The sequence below is a fragment of the Mauremys mutica genome, chromosome 25 (assembly GCF_020497125.1).
Source record: "Mauremys mutica isolate MM-2020 ecotype Southern chromosome 25, ASM2049712v1, whole genome shotgun sequence".
NCBI lineage: Eukaryota > Metazoa > Chordata > Testudines > Geoemydidae > Mauremys > Mauremys mutica.
Genome location: NC_059096.1, coordinates 2655455 through 2677432, shown reverse-complemented (window position 1 = coordinate 2677432; position 21978 = coordinate 2655455). Strand labels below are relative to the sequence as shown.

Sequence of the window (21978 nt, the reverse complement as noted above, 5' to 3'; positions counted from 1 at the left end):
GAGCTGCCCATGGTCCCAGAGCCCCCAGGGGCACCCCCCCCCCCCGCCCCGTGACTTGCTGGGCCAGGGGGCCATGCCAGCCCCCAGCCCAGCCTCCCTGCTCCAGCCTCGGCCAGCACCCCCGGGGGCTGGGCCTGCTCTGCAGCACCAGCTGCTGCCCGGAGCCCCACGGACCGGACCCGACCGGACACCCCCCCTTGCTCCAGCCCATAAGCCCCCAGCACGACCCCCCCCCTCCCCCGCTCCAGCTAATCATGCGCCAGGCTCGACCCCGCCCCCCCTTTAAAACCTCCTGCGCCAGACGCCCCGCCCGGGCTGTTCCAACACCCACCCCCCCGGGGGGAGCGTCCCCCTTCTCCGCAGTGGGCGCGCCGCCGCCGCCGGTCACGTGGTTTTGTGGTGGCCCCGCCCCCCAGCTGTGTTTCTGACCAGGTGTCGCCGCTGAGCCCACGTGGGGCTGGTCCCGGTCCCTCGCGGGGAGAGAGGGAGACAAAAGCCGGCCACGCTCCAGCGAGTGGTTGGCAGCGGTGACTCCCTGGGGGCTGGTCTGGGGCGTGGGGGGCAGTGATGGGTCTATGGGGGTGCAGTAGCTCTCGGGAGTGCAGTGGTGGCTGCCTGGGGGCTGGTTTGCAGCGTGGGGAGCAGTGATGGATCTATGGGGGTGGGCTCTGGGGGGTGCAGTAGCTCGGGGGGGTGGGGGCAGTAGTGATTCTCTGGGGGCTGGTTTACGGCGTGGGGGGCAGTGGTGGATCTATGGGGTGGGCTCTGGGGGGGGTGCAGTGGTGGCTGCCTGGGGGCTGGTTTGCAGCGTGGGGGGCAGAGGTGTATCTATAGGGGTGGGCTCTGAGGGGGGTGTAGTAGCTCAGGGGGGTAGCGGTGGTTCCCTGGGGGCCGGCTTGGGGGGCTGCGGTGGTTCCCCAGGGGCTGGTTCTGGGGGGAGTCCAGTGGCTTCCGGGTGGCTGGTTGGCAGGTGGCCCTGGGAGCTGGAGCTGTGTGTGTGTGTGGGGGGGTATTTGGGGGGGGAGGCTGCTCTTCCACACCTGGCTGTCAAATGTGGGGGAGTTTGCACCTGTGCTCCCCCCATTAAGCTGATAACTTTATTTTTAAAAACCCCACTCTTTCCCCACTTCATTGTGCCCCACCCCGAGCACTGCCCCAGCCACCCCTTGGCCAGGGCTCTCCTGCCTCTCTCTTGGGCCATTGCCCGGCCCCCACTCAGCCCCTGGCAGGCCCAGGTCATTCCCTGGCACAGAGGCTTGTGCATGCGGCTTCCAGGGTCTGTTTTGTGGCAGACTTGGGGGGGGGCAAGTTGTCTTTGTTATGAGGGTGTTAATTCACCAACTGTGCCCCCTCCCCTTGGTAGGTAAGAATAATCGGGGCGCTTAGCGGGGTGATCCCCAGAGTCTGAAGAGTCTAGAGCGCTAACGAATGCTCCTGGGGTTCAGGCACGTGACTCGGCCTCAGATCAGTTCCCAGCACTGCCACAGACTCGCCAGGTGAATGTGGGCAAGTCAGAGACTCCTAGAACTGTAGGGTTAAAAGAGACCTCCAGGGCCATCTAGTCTGACCCCCTTTGTGCCTCAGCTCCTCATCTGTAAAATGGGGACATTCCCCGGTCCCATCTCATCTGTTGGGGCTGTAAAGTCTCTGAGGCAGGCGCTGTCTCTTCCTAGGTATCTACGGCACCCGGCACGGGGGCTTCGCTATCGTATGGGCCTCGTAGGCATCGCTGGAACACACCTAACAGCCTGCCCTGTCGCTGTGTGGCTGCTCTCCTGTGAAATGTGTGGTGTTTGTGTAACCCACACACCTCCTGGGGGTGGGGTTCTGGACCAGCTAGTGGCACCGAGGCCACTTAGAGAGAGAGAATCTGAGTCTGCTCCAGCCTTAGCTCACAGCCCGTTGGTTTTTTGCTCATGCACTAAGATCCAGAGGCCCCAGGTTCAGTCCCGCCTGCTGACGACCAGGCTCTGTCGGTGTTACGCTGGCCGTCAGTAACTCCACTGGGTGAGGGGTCCCCAGTGCTGGGGTTCAGCTCCCCAAACCGTCCTCCATTGAGGTGCTTTTCAAAGCTTCCCTAGAGCCTATTGAATCTGTCTCCATTAACCCTCCGAACGTGCTGAAATCTGCTCCTCGGCTGCATGCACGTGCTGACTTAGTGCTGGGTCGTTCCTGAGCGCTGGGCTGCTGGCGGCTTCCTTGGCTGGGAAGGGAAATGCAGCTTTAGGGGGGTGAAGCCAAACGTATGTGGAATTTGCAGACTTACAAGGAGAGCACTGGGCAGGTCTATCGGAAACCTCCTTCCCCCCCCACACCCAGCAGAAGCAGGACTGTGAAGCTAATCGGCATTTTCTTTGATTCTAACTTCTTTCAGTTGGGAAAGAGACCAACCTTTGCTGTCCCTGCCATGCTGGGAGTGCTGACTGCTCTGATTACATGATATCCACTAATCACCTGAGGCGAGGCGCAAAGGGCGGGAGGCTACAATAGGACCCCGCTGAGCTGGTAACAGGATTTCAGCCTGTCTGGCAGTGTTCAGCCTGGAGTTCTGGTAGCCACGGAACTGCAAACGGTTCTCAGTGGTAAGCCCCACGTCCATGTGCCTGCAGCCGTCCTTTAATCACCTGTCTGGTCTTCATCTTCATAATTAATAGCCAAGCGTGTGTTTCTTTTGCATCCTGTTGCTTCTGTTTCTGCCTGTTGTGGGAGTTTAAATTCTTTTTCTCGTTTCTTTGCTAGGCCCTGTGGAAACACGTCACTGGTCTCTTCCCCAAAGAGTTCACAATCCGGACAGACAAAGGGTGGGAGAAATAACTAATATCGTCGCTTTACAGGTGAGGAAGGGCAGCCCTGAGGCATTAAGCGGCTTGCCCAGGGAGCCTGTGACAGAGCTGCCAATTAAACCCAAATCTCCTGAGTCCCAGTCCAGAGCCTCAACCCTGAGACCAGCCTTTCTCCCAAGGTGGGACCTCAGGAGGTATCTAGTCCAGCCCCCTGCTCAAAGCAGGGCCAATCCCCAGACAGTTTTTTTTTTTCTTTAAAACCCCAGTTCCCTAAGTGGCCTCCTCAGGGATTGAACTCACACCCCTGGGTTTAGCAGGCCAATGCTCAAACCATTGAGCTACCCCTCCCCTGAAGAATTTGCTGTTCTAATTCCAGGCGGGCAAAGCCCAGGGCCATGCTGGCAAGGGCGCTATGTCCTGCGTATCAAATGGAGCAAACGCTGCCTCCTTTGATAGCAGGAGGGAGGTGCGGGCCCTGGAGATTGCAGGTTCCAGCGGGATCAGCGTCGCTTACTGCCTCGCTCAGCTGGAACAGTGCCTGGTCCCTGCAGGCTGCACCCCCAGATGGTGTGTGAAGACCTCTGTGGGCTGCGCAGTTGGGTGGGGGTGGGGAAGGAGATGCGCACGTCATTGTTTTCTGTGTGCCGGGATTATTTGGATTTCAGGTGTAACTTCCCCCGTGGGGGTTAACTTTGTTTTGATCAGGGGGTTAACTTTGTTTTGATCTCGCCCTGACCACATGGGTGGTGATGGGGCCACACCAAGTCGCTTGCCAGCTGGAAGTGTGAAAACCGTTTGCACAATTGACGCTTTATCAGGCAGCTCCTCCCAGCTCGAAGTTAGGTGTTGTGTCTGTTTGCTTTTGGAGATGAGCCTCAGCCCCCACTTGGTATGAGAGAGTGTCTGCAGTGCTTGCGGGAGAACAGCTGTGCCATTTTTATTTAGCTAGTAGGGAAACCTGCATGGAGAAGAAAGAGGAGGAGAGGAGGAATAACACTTAATTCTTAACTAGAAACCCCCTCCCCCAGTGCAAACATCCCTGTCTTTGGAGTGGGCCCACACTGCGATATGGGGGAACGGTAGTGGCGAAATTTTAAGATGACTAATATTGCGCAGGACGACAGGATTTTCTTCCTGGGTTTGCACCACAGACCTGATAAACAAGCTATTGAGCTTGTCAGTGTGTCCCAGTGACGCGCTCTCTGCGTGGCCTAGCAGTTGTGTGGATTGTGAATACCCCGGTTTTACCCAGTGTGATGTGCCCCCTCCCCCCCCCCCGGTTGGCAGCCAAACTTCTGTTTCCTTTTGAAAAAACGATGTCTTGACTAGAGACTGAGCCCTGGCGTGAACAGAGAGCTTCTAGCGCAAGAGTTCTGCCCTTCTAAGGGAGTCGATCACATTTATTGTCCAGGTGGAAGACATTTTGTCTTGTCCATTCCTGTTCGCATGCCCAACAAGACCCCAGTTCTGTTGCTTTGGGGCGGAAAACCCTCTGCCCCTTGTGCTGCTCTGAGCAGAGGGGTTGGGTGATGGTTATTTTGGGACCGAAGACTAGTCCTGCTTTGCCTTCGCTGTTTGGCTTCTTCCCTCGCTGTCACGCTCGAGCAGATGTTCATTCTCCAGCAGTTCTGGTGAAAAAGATTGTGGTAAGATATTGGGCATCTCTGAACCTGTCTGCTCTGCTTGGGCACCAAGACTAGATCTTTCCGCCTCCTCCCTGGTGCTCAGACCTCCCACAGGTTCATTATCATTAGGGTGGATTGCATCACACGGAGAGTAGAAACCATCTTTCTTCCCCCTCACTTGGCTCATGGGTTGGTTCTGTCTAAGCCCTGTGTCAAGCCCTAGCTTATGTCATGCGGGAAACTTGTTAGCGTTGTGTGTTGTGGTTCCCGTTGTGCCAGGCGCTGTACAAAGACAGAACAAAAGAGCTCACGCTCGGAGCGTAAGACAGAGAAACGGGGAGCACAAGGGAACAAGTAGAGCCCAGGGGTGGCCAACCTGTGGCTCTGGAGTCGCACGCGGCTCTTCAGAAGTGAATATGCGGCTCCTTGTACAGGCACTGACTCCGGGGCCAGAGCTGTGGGCGCCAACTTTCCAGTGTGCCGGGGGGTCCTCACTGCTCAACCCCTGGCTCTGCCACTCCACCCCTTCCTGCTCCCTCCCCAAGCCTGCTGTGCCCTCGCTCCACGCCCTCCCCCCCAGAGTCTCCTGCATGCCACAAAACAGCTGATCGGGAGGGAGGGGGAGGCGCTGATCAGTGGGTGGGAGGTGCTATGCGCAGGGTGGGGGGAAGCTGATGGGGGGGCTGCTGACGTGTGACGGTGGCTCTTTGGCAATGTCCATTGGTAAGTTCTAGCTCCTTCTCAGGCTCAGGTTGGCCACCCCTGGTTAGACCACAATGGTCAGCGTGTTGTTAGAGACAAGCTGCAGGACATGGTGTCCCAAGTCCTTTCCCTGCTCTGCCTTCCCAGCATGCCTCACCTCCGATTTCCCATTGCTGGAGCACACACTAGAAAGCAAGAGGAGAGGGGACGGCAGGTCCCTGGGGGTGGAAGTTGTTCAGTGTAAATCGCGGAAGCTGCAAGGGAAGCTGAACTCCTCACCCCGCTGCATGTACATTGTTATTCTAGGTTGCCTGCAGTTGGGGTGGAGGGGGAAGTCAATGAACAAAATAGTAAAACACTTGGGGTTGGGGTGGGTGGGGGAATGTTTCTAGATAACAGGCTTCTCACACAGATATTTTTTTGGCAGGGGGTGGGGTGTGAAGTGTGGGCAGAGCGTCTTCCAGGTACCCGTCAGCATAGGTGGAGGAGAGACAAACGACAGCAGTTGTTTTTGTTCCTTTTAACCGCTGCGAAAAGCCACAGCTCTGCACCTCTTCCATGCAAATGAGAGCTCGTCAGAGCCAGCCGCCATGGAGAGGGGAAGGGTCCGTTTGTGACACAGGCTCTCATTTCCCCTTAAAGCATAGTGCGTTAATACTGTGCAGCGCAGAACCAGCCCTTCTGGTTTCATGAATGGCAGAGTCCGCGTGAAGATGAGGAGGAGTATGGCACAGTACATCCCCAGTTGTGAGGCTGGATCGTGGGAATCCTTCAGCGAGAGGGAGCTGTACTGGAAGCATTGGAAATAGTGTCTGCAACTGACGTTAAACCCTTGCCAGTGTTAGGCTCCATTGAAGTAAAGCATCCAAAACTGTGGGTACGTCTTCACTACCCGCCATATCGGCGGGTAGCAATCGATTTCTCGGGGATCAATATATCGCGTCTCATCTAGACGCGATATATCGATCCCCGAACGCGCTCCTGTCGACTCCGTAACTCCACCAACCCGAACGGCGGTAGCGGAGTCGACATGGGGAGCCACGGACATCGATCCCGCGCCGTGAGGACGGTAGGTAAATCGATATAAGATACTTCGACTTCAGCTACGTTATTCATGTAGCTGAAGTTGCATATCTTATATCGATTTTCCCCCGTAGTGTAGACCTGCCCTAACTTAGATTTTCTGCATATTGGACAAGAACGGCAGCTGCAGACGTCCCAGCAGCGGTGTGCAGCCTGCGGCCCATCGGGGGAGCTGATTTGCGGCCGCGAGACATTTCGCGAACAGTCACTGTCCGCAGGCACAGCCCCCCCGCAGCTCCCAGGGGCCGCGGTTCCCCATTCCCAGCCAATGGGAGCTGCAGGAAGCGGTGGTCAGCACGTCCTTGTGGCCCGCAGCTCCCAGTGGCTGGGAACGGCGAACAGTGGCTACTGGGAGCTGTGGGGGGCCGTGCCTGTGGATGGTCAACAGCTGCAAAATGTCTCGGAGCCTGCAACCAGCTTACCCTGATGGGCCGCCGGTTGCTCACCACTGCTTTACAGGTCTCTGAGGTCTCTAAAATGACCTAGGGACCTGAACACTCCAGTTAATGGACGGTGACATGGCTAAACCCCAGAGCCTGCTCTGAAAACCTTGTCTGCTGAATGCAAGCAGAGCGGTCTGTATAGGGACCATTTACCAACATTTCCCACAAGGTGTCAGCATCCCTTAAAGAGAGCTCAGTCAGTGTTCCTGTTCCACAAGGTGCTGGCTATTTTACCCAGGCCGTCGCCTGATCCCAAGGAAGCTTTCCAGGAGTTAATACCCTTGCATCTCTTTATTCCCTAACCCAGCGGGAAGGGAGCAGGCCAGAGAGAAGAAGATGCAGTAGAAATGTTCATGCTGCTGTACATTCTGCAGCTGTCAGGATCCAAAGCAAGGTCCGTAGCCGTGCACTGACTGCTTTCCACATGCAAAGAGCAGAGCAACTGCATCAGCGTCTGAGTTTTAAAGCATGAACTAGACACGGCTTGATGTGTTCGGGCTGTTCCTGGAACCAGGCAGGTGACAGGCAGCCTTTTGTCGTACTCCTGAGACACCAGTTCAACATGTATGTTCTTTATAACTAGGTTGGGAAGTTGTCTAGCCTGGCGGTAGCACTTGCTTCCCGCATTGCTGGGCCTCTTACACGAGTTACTGCACAGCGTGTTCTGAGTTTGTGGCAAGGTTTAGAAGTAGCTGCTTGTCACTATTCTTTGTGCAGCTCTTTGCCTGGTCTAGCAGGCATTGCATTTCCTTGCTAATGCTCTGAGCACAAAAGACCATCCGGTCGCTTTCATTTGTTACACAGTCTGAGAAGCAAGCCCGATGGGCTCCCCTAATTAAGACACTCTCTCTGCTCAGAACGGCAAACAGTCTGTGGTTGCGAGAGCAAAAGGCAAGTCTCTGCCTTGTTTCTAATGGCTTCGTATAGCAGCGCAGCGTAATTCCCGCCTTCAGACCATTGTCTGGTATTGTGATGTTCTCCTAACGCGCGGTCAGGGGATCTGAGTTGGTGACTGCCGTGGAATTCAGATCTTGTGCAGGTAGCCAGGCTGTCCCTGGCTGGCTAGTGGCATTGTCCCGGTTACGTGGCTCTGGATAATGATTTCACTTAGCATGAAGACAGCTGTGCATTGTATGAGTGCAGAGGACGCTGAGCCAGGGCTCATGCTGCTTTCATTTCAGAGGGAACCAAAATCCAGGCAGTGGAACAGATAAGAACAAGGCCCAGCAGCAGCATGTGCTTCCCCTGCAAATGCCTCAACCTGGGGCAGTTAGTCTCCATGGTCCTTTAAGGACCTTATCCTGCAAGGTGAATGGTGACCTCAGCTCTTATCAGAGTCCATAGGAATTGAGCGTGCTGGGCACGCAGCAGGATTCGGCCTCTCTATGGCCCAGGGGAGTTCTGCAGTCCCCAGGGGTCACATCATAAATGGCCCACTTTGGCCTTCAGATCTCAGCATTTATCTTCGGCCTCTCTGCGGAGCCTGCCAGTAAAGGGGCCAGCTCTTAGTGCCTTTTCTGGTGTGGACCCCTATCCCAATGGGGGGCTGGACTGAAACCCCTCCCCCCCTTCCTCCCACAGAGACCATGGGTGGGTTGGGTTCCAGTCTGTGCCTGACCTGAATGCCTGATATGGTGAAGAGCAAGTTGTCACATGGGAATGTTCTATAAACCCTGCTCTGGTGGTTTTCAACCTCTTCGTTGCGGACAGCTTGGGAAATCTATTGTCTGCACAGTGTATATAGTTGAATTCTGTCCAGTCAGTTTTCAGTCTGTCTTTCGCGGGACTCTAGACACAGTCTGCGGACAGAGCACACGCTGAAAACCACTGCCCTAATCTGTGCATTTCATCTGTGTTCTGTCTTCAGATAGCTTCCCCTCACAGGAAGAGTGAAATGTTTCCATTTCAGCTGCTGGTCACTGCAGAATTAGTGCAGTGGACGGCTTAGGCCATGACCCACATACCAGACACACGTCTGCGGGGCTTTACGGGGAAAGAATCCCTTTTTATTAGTGATAGAAAATGAATTAACTTTGCAAGCGGGGGATCACCACTTCTGCTTGGCAGGCGTACGCCCCCTGCCCTCCAAAACAGAGCCAAGGGATTAGCCAGGAAGCCTGGTGAATTGTTGCAGACCTGAGGCGTCCTGCTTAATCACATCCTGTTTATGTATCCGCGCCCACACCCTTGTGTATTGATCCCTGCCAAACAATTCTTGGATGACTGGCGGGAAATACATGGCGTTGCTGGCGCGTGACTGTGCTGCAGCTCAGACAATGGCCCCGCTGGAAGAAAGAAGCAAAAGCCTCATGGCACCGTTTCTATCCCCCATGCCGGTCACTGGAGCTGCAGAGGGGACATTGGGGCCGTTCCCTGCGACACGTTGATGCAGGAGCCTGGATTGCAAAGCACAGCTCCTTCCCTGCTCTAGGAGTCAGCATCTTCAGGCACAGTCCCAGCTCCTCGGCGGAAGTGGGTCAAATGAAGGCCTCACTGTATGGGTGAGTTTCAAAGGGCGCATCGTGTCCAGTCCTCTTTGGCCAGAAGAACAATGGCTCTGACATGGGGACTGGTGGAAGTGGCTCTGGTTCTGACCGAATGTAAAGGGGCAAATACATCTCATTGCTCAGTCTTCTGGGTGTGCCTTGGCAGGACAGTGCAGTGTTCAGCCATGCAGTGCCCTGAATAGCATGCTGGGCCGAGCAGCTGGGGTTTGAAGGCTGTTTCAGGTCTCGGTGGTGGTGGCTCACAGGCCTATAGCTAGCTAGCTAGATCTCCCTATCTGCGGTGTGCTTTAAAACAACCTCCAGTCTGATGCTGGAGCTTGCTGTCTGTCTCCGCTTGCTCCGGCATCGCAGCCATGAGGCGCTCTCGTTCGTAGGGTTACCTTGGAGCCACGTCAGAAGCAGCTGGCACCCAAGACGTGGTGATAAATTATAAAATATTTTATTTGCCAGTCCTCTTGCAACCCCTTCTAACGAGCTTGTGAACTCAGGCCCTCGTGCAGCACTGCTCCGTGCGACCAGATAACCTGCGGTTAGGTTTGGGGGCGTTGAGTGTATCACTTCTTGACACCTGAGACGTCTCTGGGAACGTTCAGCTGCGCTGAAGAAAATGGGCTGTCACTGAGTCGTCTTAACCTCTTCAAAGGAGCCCTGCCTGGCTCCCGGTAGAAGCTGCCTGGCCCGCTCTTGCTGTTCGCTGTGTTTAGTCATTCTGAGAGAGGCTGTTTTTTTCCTTCTGTCTTCTCCCTCGCAGCCTGGACACCACTGTACAGATTGTGTCTGCCCGACTGAACGCTGCATGTGGGGTCCTTGGGAGCCTTCACAAACTCTTCCCACAAAACCACCAACTCTGACTTGCCAGGCTCTGCTGGTGGGACTTAGATAGGGTTTAAATGTGTGTAATGGCAGCAGCCAGTGCCTGCCTGCGTTGGGCCCAGGGCCCTCCTGTGCTGGGCAGTTTGCGAACATATATAGGGTGGTTCCCTGCAGTCTAGAGTCAGGACTAACACGCTGTTAAAGTGGTTGGGGGGGGGACGGGGGACGGGGGGGGGGGGAATCTCAAAGTTACACAGACCAGCTGTGCTCGTTAAATAAGAGTGAGTGATGGCTGTACAGGCTAGTCATCGTGTACATAGGTTACCTTGCTCCAGGTGGAAGCAGCAAGAAGAATGTTTCCCCTGCCTTGTAACTGGGGTGGGTGACGCTTTGGTGAATTGAAATTGAAGGTTGTCTGGGATTAATGTCAGTTTGCAAGTCTCTCTAACTCCTCCTCTTCCTCCTCCTCCTCTCTGGAACTCTGCTGTGAGGAGCCGAGGGTCTGAGATCCCTCCTGCTGATGTATGGAGGGGCTGTGGGCGCTAATCATTTTGGGCATGTCTGAATTCCAAGTGACTTAAAAGCATAATTTCCCTTGACTTTGGCCAAGCTTTTCAAAAGTGACTTGGGTAGTTGTAGTTTTTCGGTGCCAGGCATGAGACACAGTCAGGCCCCTTTACGTTCAGAAGGTGGGTGTCTTTCTCCTTGACCTGCTTTCCAATGGGGCACCAAAAGCTGGAGGCACCCGAAATCTCTAGTCGCGTCTGAAAACGTACGAGGCTTCGTCCATACGCCAGGCAGGTGCCAAAGTTGCTTTTGAAAATGGGCCTTAGGCTCGTGGCTCCTGGGTGTCTTAGGCACTCATGGAAACGTTACCCTTCCTCATGCACTCCCACCTGCGCTGTGTGGGGTGCGGGAATACTTGGGCTGAAAAGGTGCAAAATAGCATTTCTGCAGAAGAGTTTGCAGAGGATCTTCTGAAATTCTTTAAGCCTTTCTGTGCAGTTATGGAGGAACCTGCTGCTCCAGTATCAAGGGAGGCAGAACAGCTGAGGAACAGGTAATCGATGGCCACAATGTTTTATTCAGTAAAACTTAAAAATTGGTGCAGCTTGTGGGTCTGGGTGTCTCCTGGGGTTTTACTCCGGCACTGTTGTGTGTGTCAGAGTGTAGTCGGGGGGGGAGGGGTTACCCGCTCCTGCCCCGTGGGGCTTGGAACAGCCCAGGAGAGGGCGGGGGCTGGGACAGGGAGCAAAGCCCCGGCTGATTGGGGGAAGTGGCTGCAGCTGGGGCCATGCCCCAAACAGACTAACTGGGCCTTGTAAGAAGGCCAGGGCAGCCAGGAGCTCAGGACTCTCTCTCTGGCTGTAGAGGGAGAAGGGCCTGGCTGCAGGGAGCTGGACACAAGGTACCTGAGTGGAGCAGGGCTGGGGAAAGGCTGAGGAGCCAGGGAGCTCCAGCCTGGAAAGCCCCAGGCTGCGGCCTAGTAGAAGGCAACAGGTCCTGGGGGTTGCAGAGGGCAGCTCAGGGCCAGGCAAAGGCAGCAGGTCCAAACCCAACCGTGCCAGTGATGAGTGGCTGATGCTGCAGTCTGCCCAGGGCGCGGGGGCTAGACAATGACTGGCAGTAGCCTGATACTGAGGCAAGGTGGGGATAGTGGGTGGGGGTTCCCCAGGGAGGGGAGACCCTAAGACTGAGGGGTAACTGCCAGGGGGCAGCACCCCAGATAACAGGGCACTGGGTCCGGGAGGGATGCGGGGGCCAGCGGTAAGGTGGATCAGCAGCCTGCAGGGGGCGCTCCAGGACACTGGAAGAGCTAATTCCCATGGACGACCAGCAGGAGGCACCGCAGGGGTGAGTCACTCGCTTACACAGAGATTCATACAGATCTTCATCCAAGGCTCATTGAAGTCAACAGAAAGACTCCCATTAACTTCAGTGAGCTTTGGATCAGGCAAATGGTGAAACAGGAGGGAACTAGAATCAACTAGGAGAGAGAACTCAGCAACATGTTTCTTTAACAGTGAAATACCCAAGACTTCGGTTACTAAACTGATGCCCATCTGACTGCTTTGCACGTGAGGTGGCTTGGGGTTTTTCCTTCCTTCTTAAAAATTTAGATCTACCCCAACTCGCACATTGTCAGAAATGGTAGGCCCAGCCTGCGTATAGCACCTGGCACTTTTGTGTCCTGCAGAACTGGGACTTTGTTAACGAACAAAACACAACTAGCAAGAAAATAAATAGCGGTTCAATACCTTGTTTTAGACAATTAAATAAAAAACAAAGCAGCAAGAAGGGAAGTGGTAGTTTCAGTTCCCACAATCTGCAGATTTGCAATTGTACTGCAATGGCAACAACACCAAATCCTTCCAAAAGTCGCGCTCTGTTGAGAACTGAAGGCTTCTGTTCGCCAAGGCAAGATTTTAAGATTTTGTACCAGTTGTTGGCATGGCAGCTGCCTAAATCAGTGTTGGGAGAGACAGCTAGATGCCCCTCTGTGTCTCTCAGCTGTTTGCAGAAGAAATAGACCCTTGACACAATATCTTGCAGGATGATTAAAGTAAAAAATATCTTCCAGCAATGCTTTATCTGTAACTTAAAATTCTGTGTATGTTTGGTGACTTGAGATTTTAATACACTGTTGCCAAAATCAGGGAAGTTTAACAAGCTTTTCCGTCTTAATGAGCAAGGGGAAAGCTCCCACATTTAATAATACATAGCTCTTCCTTACCTCCTTTGTAAAGTAGCATTATCCCCATTTTACAGATGGGGAAACTGAGGCATACAGTGTAATATGACTTTCCCAAGGTCACATGGGAAGCCAGTGGCAGAGCTGGAACTAGAAACCACATCTCCTAAGTCTCAGTCCAGTGCTCTGTCCTATAGGCCACACTGCTCTGCTACGTACCCTGTCTTTGGGTGGAAACATTGAAGCCCATCTAAAATTCTTCAGGAATGTATAAAAACTGAACCCAGCTTAGCAGTGTCCTCTTCAGCTGTCTTCATTTGGGGTCAGCGATCTGGCTGCACCAAAGAACTGCAGCATACATGCACTGTAAGGGGCTTTCAAAGCAGAAACAGCTCACGTGGTGGGCCATGATTGCCAAATCGTCTACTACCTCCGAACAGCAAACCTTTTCTGTGCATCTTCTTATGTCTGTGCTATTCTTACCTTTTTAGCTCGTCTCGTAATTAACACAGAATGACTCCAGCCATAAGCTACCAGTTTTGAAAGACATCTTTAAAAAATTGTCATGTTTCCCCCCTGCGACGGGTTGGATCACAGAACCCCTCTTGGGAGCTGCCACATGTGCCAAGACTACTTCTGTGAGCTGCTTTCAGCTAGCCTGAACCTGCAGCTTTGGGGCAAGTAATTCAGCCCCTGGGTCTGTGCTGGAGCAGAGGGGTGTGTCTGGCTCAACAAGACAGGGTGCTGGGGTCCTGAGCTGGCAGGGAAAGCAGGGGTAGGAGGAGTCTTGGCACATCAGGTGGCAGCTCCCAGGGGGTTTCTGTGATCCACCTGTCACCCACCCATTTACATATTTCATTTTATGGTCACCCATATTCTCAGCACTGAGTGCACTATATTAAATGCCTGCTCTCAAATAGCTTATTCTCTTTCAGCTCTTCCAAGCAAACTCCCATTATATCAGGAGCCATAAGGAGGGTGAGGCTGTCTGACAAAGTATCTTGTTGCCTAGCGTTAAATGTAGCATTGTGTTGCTGTTCATGCCTTTAGCTTTTTCAGTGTGTTGTGGGGATCTGTTTCCCTCCATGGACCTGTACCTCTTGTAGGAACAACCAGACAGAGAATTTTGTGTATGGCAGAGCCTTTCTTTCTTCTGGTCCCCTGCACATGTTGGCTCAGGAGTTCCTGACCTGGGCTAACTTCCCAGGAAGGAGGCAAGGGCCAGTTGCAAGCAGGATTCCTACCATGCTGTCCTTCCCATATTGCTAACTGGAATGATGGGCCTGGCTAGATTGGACAGGGAGGAGGGGTCCCTGGTACACACAGGACTCAAAATTGCTGTGTTAAATCTCTTAAAGCTACATTTGATGGGAGACAAACACCTCTGTAAAGTGGCTAATAATAAAAACTAGTAGTAATGATAAAAATTCCTCTTCTAGAGTGTTTGTAGCCAGTAGATCTCTAAGTGCCTCGCAGTCACTCATGTATTTATCTTCACAACCCCCCTGGGAGTCAAGGCAGGGCTGTTATTTCCCCATTGTACAGCTGGGGGAACTGAGGCACAGAGAGGCTCGGTGGCTTGCCCAAGGTCCCATAGAAAGTCTGTGCAGAGAATAAAATCTGGGCCTCCCACATCTTAAGCTAGTGCCCAAACCACTGGACCATCCGTCTGCTAGTGGCCAACAAACATAAGAGCGGCCAGACTGGGTCAGACCAAAGGTCCACCTAGCCCAGGGTCCTGTCTTCCAACAGTGGCCAATGCCAGGTGCCCCAGAGGGAATGAACAGAACAGGGAATCAGGTGATCCATCCTCTGTTGCTCATTCCCAGCTTCTGGCAAACAGAGGCTAGGGACACCATCCCTGCCCAGCCTGGCTAATAGCCATTGATGGACCTGTCCTCCATGAACTTATCTGGTTCTTTTTTTAACGCTGTTATAGTCTTGGCCGTCACAACATCCAAAGAGCTGTGTGAAAAATACCTCCTTTTGTCTGTTTTAAACCTGCTGCCTATTCATTTCATAACGTCCTCCCCAATTCCCAAAATCTGACACTCCCCACCCACCATTCGACAAACTGGACCAGGCCTGTGTTAAGAGGTGGGGATGGGAGGGGAGCTCTTAGCCTGCCAGCGGCTGCGTGTGTCACTGCTTTTCCTTGTTTAGTTTTCAAGGCCTGTCCGATTTTAGCCTCTACTCATTCTTCCTAGGGCGACGGAGACTTCCCTCCAGCCGCAGCCCAGGTGGCTCACCAGAAACCCCAGCCCTGCCTGGAGAAGTTTGCCCCACAACGTCGCATCAATCAGCACATCCCCCAGCCCCGCAAGTGAACTGGCAGGAAGCAGCACCTGGGCCTGAAAAGGAGAGAATGAGCACGTGAGAGAAGGCTAAAATCAGCCCGGGGAGCAAAGCCAGACCTCGTGCTGAGCCACACAGAACAACAGCATCCTTTGTACTTAGTGAGGCTTGAAACCAATTCACCCTTCATTTCTCCTTCCTCCCCCAAGGGTCAGTCAATGTCTAGGGCTTTTAAAACTCCCTGTAAAATAGCGAGAGCTGTGTTTTAGAAGGTATGTTTGGGGGGGATCAGGGAGCCGCCCTTAGTAAACGGGCGTCGTCTGTTCATGTCTGGAGCAATCTGGATTGAATTTGGATCCCAGCCCTTGAAATGGTGACAGCTTTCTCTGAAGCTCTCGAAGTGACAGAGGAGCAGGAGCAGTCATCATGCGGACTCCAGGTGGCTGAATGGCTCCGTAGCCGGCTGTCCTGCTTTGTATGTGGGGCAGTGGGGTCTTGTTAATGGGGACAAGAGGTGCGTACCTGTCTGAGTTCGGATTGGTTTTGCCTTTTGGAGGGGACCAGCTGAACCTTCAGACTAATTACATGGTTTCGCCTGGTCCCTTCTAATGTCCTGGGAATTTATCTTCACCCCACTACGGAGCTGGCGAGCTGCTCTTTATGGCAGGGGCTGTGTTTTATTTCTCTTTCTGTGCCTGTACGTTTGGGATTTTTTTTTCTACATTTCAAACTATCAAGTCCATTAGCAGAAGAGTTCAGTATTAGTCCAGATTCATTACTGATTGGTTTGGTTTTGCCCTGCCCTATGGTTAACGTAGCTTCCAGAGACTGAATTGTGCCTCCACGTTGCTGTTTTGCCATGTGTATTTTGACAGACGTGTGGTCGGGAGCTGGGCTCTGAAAATGCCTGAACTTGAGTGTCATGTAGCTGGCTCCAGACCCCATCTGTAAAATGCTCATATGACATGTTAGTAGTTAAACCTGGAATCCCCTCTTCTAAATTCAGGCATCAGGGCCCCTTAATCTTAATTACTAAGATTACCTTGACTGCATCATGCATAACAAATTCTTTCTGGTGATCTGGAGGTTGGTTTGTTTAATTGACTTTTATTAAAAAAGGTTTAAAATTGAAATGCTCATGAATCCCCTGAGCTGTTAAGTAACTTTTCTTCTAAGGCTGTAATCTGAGAAGGTTGTTAATGGACCTTGGCTGCAACATTCTAAATGAAGATCTGAACTTGCCCGAAGATCCAGGGTTTTCAGATTGGGACGCCTGGGTCAGATCCACCTCTAGCAGGACAGGTTGGTTTTCCGCACCCACGCCACAGGAGACAGATTGTAAACTGTGGCCTGGCAGGAGCTCAATGGTCAGGCAGACTTGGAGGTCTGATCCAGAGTGCGGTAATTAGTATATTATTGCTTTCTACGCAGTAGAGTTGCACCTGCTTAACTAGTTGGTAAATTTGGCCTGAGATCTACCCCTAGACTTGTGACCTCAGTGTGGCGGTGTTGCACCCTTTAGATATCTTATTGCTACCTGAAGTGTGGGCCGACTTTCAAACTGGTTGAAAACTTTAGCTTTAGAGAGGAACCATTAGTAACTTGCGTTGCTTGGTGAAAGCTGAAATGAGCCTTATTCTCTAGGCGCTGAAGCCTAGGTGTGTGTGAGAGTGCGAGAGAGGGGTCTCTGGTGTCGCCTGAGGTTTTGTTCCCCTGATTCCACACACCTCAGGATGCTGACTGACTCTCACCTGACCTGCTGTTTGTTATTGATGGCATAAAGGATATTTTTGTTTGCTTTGTGTTCATCCTGATTGATACCTGCCCAGGAGCAGATGGCAAACTCATGCCTCTGAGCTCTCACAGGGAATCCACATGTGCTCTGCATTCGGGAATCCAGCCATTTCTGTCACTGCATTCTTGTGGCTTGTTTACAGATCTTTCATTCACTTCTCTCTCCATTGGTACTGCTCCCAAAATACAGTTTTGCTCTGACCATGTCACCCAGTTATTTCAGTGACTTGAGATTGGCTTGCTAACAAGGGCTGGAGACCACTCTGTATTTCAGGAGCAGTCTGTATTTTATAAGACGAATTGGAAGCTGTGGTTGTCCCTGGTATGTGAAAAGACCTTGCATCATGTTAGTCCAACATGAGGAGTTCGCCATTAGTGAAATGGCTCTTTGAGAGCCCAAAACTGGGCCAGAGCCTGGTGTCTCATGCCTGTCAAGCATCACTCAGTGTCCCAAAAAATTACACATACTGCTGCTGTCTCTGCCAGCAGATCCTAGGGATTCTCTAGTGATGAGGTCCTTGTGCATCAGAGATCAGAATCCAGCCCAGACTTTGCAAGTGCACAGGATGCTTGCAAAATGCTTCACATGTACAGTTCCAGATATCGCTACATGCCCGTAGTTAGTTAAGCACCTTAATTCATGGTTAAAATGTTAGTTAGTTAATGGGATGCAAATTACAAAAAGGCGATTTTAAAGAAAAAAATATTTAAGCCTAGTTTTGTTCATGGCCCTTTGAGTTTTTTAGGCCGTGTTGGTTAGATCATTTTACCGAAGTGTGTATGTAACTGAATATTTTATACGATGTGGTTGGTCATTTTAAATGTCTTCGGTTATTTCCACTTGTAAAATAATAAAGGTTGATGGTCTGAGAAGCATCTTTCTGCTTCTTTATCATTAGATCCCATCCACGTCACAGGCCAATTTTATTTTCCAACAGCAGTAACTCCTCCTGATTTAACTGTTATGTCGTTAAGGGTTAAAAATATCCCAGGATAAAACTGCCATAGTTAAATTATGAGAATTTTTATATGGATATCAGCCCTCATGCTTCAGGTAAGCCAACCATGGAGGTTAGGAATAATTTCCCTCTGTGTATAGATTGTGGGATAAGTGTCCATCATGGGGTGTTTTTGTTTTATACCTTCCTCTGTGATATCTGGCACTGGTCAAAATCAGAGACAGGAGACTAAAATAGCTAGACAACTGGTCGGATCGTTTATAGGAATCCTGCATTTAAAAAATAAAAATAAGGGTAAATTCCAGCCAGGAGCAATGCTGTCATCTCATTATGTGAACGACTTCCACAAAGTTCCCAAAAAATAAGACCTTCTCGTTAACAAATTTGTTTATCTTTAATAAAAAAAATTCAGTAACGGTACAAAATACCTTCTTACATAAGCAGTAATAAAAAAGGCATCAATTTACACAGTAATTGAGCAGCATTGAGGCACATGGGTTATGCATTAGAATAAGGATAAACACCACTGTTTAAAATACACTGGTAACTTGTTTTACTGTATTTATCACCTATAGGTGAAGGAAAAGAAGATCTCCAGATCAATTCCCAATTAAGGGTATTTTACACACCCTTTTCTATAGGGTAATATTGATGTGAAGCTAGGCTGGGCAAAGGAAATGAACCAACAACCATCTCTCTAGAGGACTAGACGGATTGAACATTAACCTTTATGATCCGTACAAGCTTCACGTCATGGAAAATATACCAGTGGTGGGAAAAAACAAGGTGTGTTTTTTCAGTTAATGGTAATGTTACTTTTTGCACCACCAGCAAAAACTCATCTTGACCCAGTCTCAGTTTTCAGTTTAAAACATGGTTAAGAACAGGTTAGAAAAAACATCTGTCAGGGCTGGGCTGGGCAGGTAGACTTAAGCTTGCCCCAGTGTGGGGAAGGAACTAGAGGATCTCCTGAGGTCCTTTTCAGCCTGACATTGCTGTGATTCTATCGGGGCCCTAAAGTTAGGGTTCTGAGTCAATATTCAACACCTAAATAAGTGGCCGGTTTTTGAGTAACTAGGTACATTGAGATCAGCAGTATCTTCTATGGAAGGTGCATTTGAGTCTTAAGAATCGAATCAGAAGGGGCCACTTTGATCACCTAGTACAGCAGTTCTCAAACTACGGGTCAGGATCCCAAAGTGAGTCGTGACCCTGTTTTAATGGTGTCGCCAGGGCTGGTTTAGACTTGCTGGGGCCAAAGCTGAAGCCCTGGGCGGATGAGGCTCAGGTTACAGGCTCCCTGCCTGGGCTGAAACCCTGGGCCTTCGGCCCCACCACCTGGGGCGACAGGGCTTAGGTGAGCTCGGCTTTGACCCCCCCCCCTTCTGGGGTCACAGAGTCATTTTTGTTGTCAGAAGGGGGTCGCAGTGCAGTGAAGCTTGAGAACCCCTGACCTAGTGTGACAGAGGCCACAGGACTCACCTGCGTAAAAACTCTTTGAAACAGAGCAGATCTTTTAGAAGGAAAATCCAATCTTGATGTAAAAATTTCCAATGATGGAGAATCCACCATAGCCCTTGGTGAGTTGATCCGGTGGTTAATTTCTCTCTCTCTCTCAAAAATGTACAGCTTAGTTCCAGTCTAAATGTGTCTGGCTTCAACATCCAGCCCTTGAATCTTGTTAGACCTTTGTCTGGGAGATTGAAGAGCCCTGTATTACGCAGCGTTAGGAGGGCTAGACACGTGGCCTAACTTACCAACTGCCTAATGTGGACTTAGAGCCTAACTTAAGGCCCCAAACTTTCAAAAAATCTTGAGCCAAATGTTGAAGTATCTGGTTCTTCTGTATCTACATAATTTGTGTGTGACTTTACCCAGCATTCGGTTCCTATTCCTTTAACAGTCTGTCTGATGTAGGCACTGATGCCATGAAGGCTGGAAGTGTGTCCTTATTTGAGAGGCTGGAATGAGGATTGAGAATCAACATGGCTTTGGTGAGGCAGGATTTTCCTCTACAAATCTACTAGAATTCTTTGAGGATGTTCACAAACATACGGACAAGGGCAATCGAGTGGATACAGGGTAATTGACCTTTCAGAAAGCCTTTGACAAGGTCCCTCAATAAAGGCTCTTAAGCAAAGTACGGAGTCATGGGATAACTGGTTAAAAGATAGGAAGCAAAGAGTAGGAATACGTGGTCAGTTTTCACAATGGAAAGAGGTAGATAGTGGGGCCCCACAAGGGTCTGTACTGGGCCCAGTGCTGTTCAACATACATTCAACGAGTAAACAGTGAGATGGCAAAGTTTGCAGGTGATACAAAATTACTCGAGAGTTAAGGCTAAAGCTGATGTGAAGAGCTACAAAGGGATCTCACAAAACTGGTCAGGAAACTGGCAGATGGAAATTCAATGTTGATAAATGCAAGGTAATGCACACTGGAAAACATCATCCCAACCATAGATACAAAATAATGGGGTCTAAATTAGCTGTTACCACTCAAGAGCGAGATCTTGGCATCATGGATAGTTCTCTGAAAACATCTGCTCAACATGCAGTGGCAGTCAAAAAAGCGAACAATGTTTGGAGCCATTAGGAAAAGGACAGATAAGAGAAAATACCATATTGCCACTCTATAAACCCTGGTATGCCCACAACTTGAATACTAGGTGCAGTTCTGATTGTCCCATCTCAAAAAACATATATTAGAACTGGAAAAAGTACAAAGAAGGGCAACAAAATGAGAATGGGTCTGGAATGGCTTTCATAGGAGGAGAGATGGAAAAGACTGGGCCCAATCAGCATGGAAAAGAGATGACTAAGAGGGGATATGACAGAGGTCTATAAAATCATGCATGGTGTGGAGAAAGTGAATAGGGAAGTGTTATTTACCCCTTCACTTAACACAATTAAATTAATAGGATGTAGGTTTCAAACAAATAAGAGGAAGTATTTCTTCACACAATGCACAGTCAACCTGTGGAAATCATTTCAGGGAATGTTGTGACAGCCAAAATATAACTGGGCTCAAAAAAGAATTAGATAAGTTCATGGAGGCTAGGTCCATCAGTGGCTATTAGCCAAGATGGTCAGGGAAGCAACCCCATGCCCTAGGTTTCCATAGACCTCCAGCTGCTAGAAGCTGGGACTGGATGATAGAGGATGGCTCACTCAATTGCTGTTCTGTTCACTCCCTCTGGCACTGGTCCCTGGTCTAGATGGACCATTGGTTTGACCCCATATGGCCATTCATAGGTTGTTCGTCTAAGACTTGATAAAATTACAATTGCATTTTCTTGGTGAAATAGTTTTTAAAAAAACCACCACACTAATTCGCTTGAACATGTTTAGGCCAGAAAAAGCTTAAGGTTTGTCTCCACAAACGGTTCGCCGCAAGCTGTAGCGTGACTCTACCAGAACTTGTCTGCCACAGACTGACTGTTGGCGTAGGCCTTGCTCGTGCCTGTTAACCATTTGTTAATGCGCTTTGATCTAGTCCCATTTCAAAGAGGATTAGATCAAAGCATATTAACAAACTGTTAATGCAAATCAGCAGAGTGTACTTGAACAAATTAGTCCCCAACAGATTAGTGCAGGGAAGATTCACACCCCAGGTTCCCATAAATGAATTGTTTGTATAGAACTAGGGTAGGCAACCTGCGGCACGCAAGCTGATTTTCAGTGGCACTCACACTGCCCGGGTCCTGGCCACTGGGCCGGGGGGCTCTGCATTTTATTTTAATTTTAAAAGAAGCTTCTTAAACATTTTAAAAACCTTATTTACTTTACATACAACAATAGTTTAGTTATATATTATAGACTTGTAGAAAGAGACCTTCTAAAAATGTTAAAATGTATTATCGGCATGCGAAACCTTAAATTAGAGTGAATAAATGAAGACTTGGCACCCCACTTCTGAAAGGTTGCCGACCTCTGGTATAGACAAACCTTGCTTCTAGGCAGTACAGCCTTACAGAATATATTCATGTACAAATTCACCTCTCTTGTTCTACATATAGCAACTTTATATGTCTGAATATACAGTACAAGTCTATCATATTGATGCACCAAAATAAGACCCTGTATTAGACGTATTCCTTGCGAGAGATTGAGAGATGATTGGTAGCTTTCCTGAATAAGGAGTGCCGGATCAAACCAAAAAAACTAAATATCCAGTGTGTCAATCCACAGCCCTCATTACTAGGGCTGCTAAGAAAGCAGCGCTCATTAGGCAAGAGACATGGGCACCACAAAACACTATAAACAATCAGATAGGATAATTT

General features: G+C 50.5%; 1 long non-coding RNA gene across 1 annotated transcript; it reads left to right on the top strand.

Annotated features, from left to right (window-relative positions):
- The first annotated feature begins 457 nt into the window (after positions 1-457).
- Positions 458-17745, top strand: LOC123356200. Its single transcript, XR_006575294.1, has 3 exons — positions 458-517; positions 2740-2834; positions 14856-17745. It is a non-coding gene; the product is annotated as an uncharacterized LOC123356200 (long non-coding RNA).
- The last annotated feature ends 4233 nt before the right edge of the window (positions 17746-21978 follow it).